The sequence below is a fragment of the Arachis duranensis genome, chromosome 1 (assembly GCF_000817695.3).
Source record: "Arachis duranensis cultivar V14167 chromosome 1, aradu.V14167.gnm2.J7QH, whole genome shotgun sequence".
In the NCBI taxonomy this organism is placed as follows: Eukaryota; Viridiplantae; Streptophyta; class Magnoliopsida; order Fabales; family Fabaceae; genus Arachis; species Arachis duranensis.
The window spans coordinates 5,448,910-5,450,910 of NC_029772.3; positions in this window are offsets into that span (position 1 = coordinate 5,448,910).

The following is a 2,001-nucleotide window of genomic DNA, read 5'->3' on the forward strand; positions in this document are numbered from 1 at the left end:
ACTATTCTGTAGTTAAATAAAAAGTATTTATATAAATATATCTAAATATAATTCTTTTTCTACTGTTTTTGTTTTTGGAGAAGTGTTTCTTTCAACTACACAAATAAACAAATTCTTTAATTTAGTAGGTGTACTTGTATTTTTAATAACAAAAAAAAAAGACTAATATCAAGTTCATACAAACCTGATTAAAATATACAACTACTTCACTCATACATTTTTAATGACATGTACAAAGCACAAAGAAATAATCATACATTCTTTATAAAATGTCGTTTTAATAATGGTTGAAAATAAAAATGTTCATTTTTAAATTTCAATCAGAAACCACAAAATGTAATAAAACAAGATAGAATTCTCTAAAATCTATTCAGCATTGTGATTACCAACATTTTTTAAAATTACATCATATATATAAATAAACAAATTCTTTAATTTAATAGTTTTACTTGTATATATAAATAAACAAATTGTTTAATTTAATAGTTGTACTTGTATTTTTAATAACAAAAAAAATCTATAAAGCTTTTAAGTATACTGGTATATCAGTATTTTAGTAAATTTTAATCGTTAATATTAATTATATATATTATATATTTTTTATAATTAAAATCAACCATTAAAATTTACTGAAATACTAATATACCGATACACTTTAAAATTTTCCTAGAGTCTAATATCAAATTCATGCAAACATGACTAAAATATACAACCACTTCACTCATACATCCTTAATGACATCATCTAAAGTTTTTTTCACACTTTTTATAAATTGTACAAAGCACAAAGAAATAATCATACATTCTTTATAAAATGTTGTTTTAATAATTGTTAAAAATAAGAATTTTTATCTTTAAATTTCAATCGAAAACCATAAAAGGTAATAAAATAAGATAGAATTCTCTAAAATTCTCTCCAGTATTGTCATTACCAAAATTTTTGAAAATTACACTATATATATAATTATAAAAGATTTTTTTAAATGTTTATCTTCTCTTCATAATTAAAGTATTATATATTATTATATTTTGGTTAAAAAAATCTCATCCAAAAAGTTACCAACTAAGTTTCAATTTGTCATGATCAAACCCTTATTATCTACTGGTCAAACCCTTTTTATAGAACATAAATTTTTACAAACGAATCACTTTTCATATTCTTGGTTTATTAGTATTTATAGAGCAATTATGAATATATTTTCTTTGTAGAGGATTAGGTTTTGTGCGTAAACTACATGTCCATCCGAGTTTATGATATATTTTCATTTTTTCATTAAATAACTTGCTATAGCGGTTTATACATGCATGAATTTTGTACATAAATCTCTTTTCACATTAGCTATTTATGCTTTTCTTCAATTTTTTAGGTAAGGCACCATGCATAATAGCAAGTTGTAACGGTTTTTATAGATTAAAAACAGGACCTAAATTTAATCATTTTTTATTTGTTGCATTTGAGTAATATTAAACTTTAAATTATTTAGTTGTGTAAATTATCCTTTTAAAATCTCATGATAGAAGATTTAAAATATACTTGGTGCTTTGTTGTGTATCATTGAGAAAAAATATTTAAAAAGAGGAAAAAAGTTTAAATTTTAAAAATTTAAAAAAATATTTAACAAAATATTTTTTTTAAAGCTCACCCAAACAAATTTTAAGAGAGAAGAAAAAAATCATTTTTTAATATATTTTTCAAAAAATTTTAATGTGTTTGATAAATTTTTTAAATAAAATAAAAAATTAGAAAAATAAAAAAGAGTGAAATTTTTTTTATGTTTTTTAAAAGAAAATATTTTAATATAATAAATAAATAAATATTTTTATATTATTATACTCAAATATAATTAATTGATAAAAAATACTTTTTCATAAGATATCTAATCATTAAATTATTTTTATTTTTTTAATCTAAAAAATACCTAAAAAAGTATTTAAAAAAAATCATCCAAACAAGTTTATAATTTCATGAGAATTTTTAACCAGTATAAATACAATTAAATGA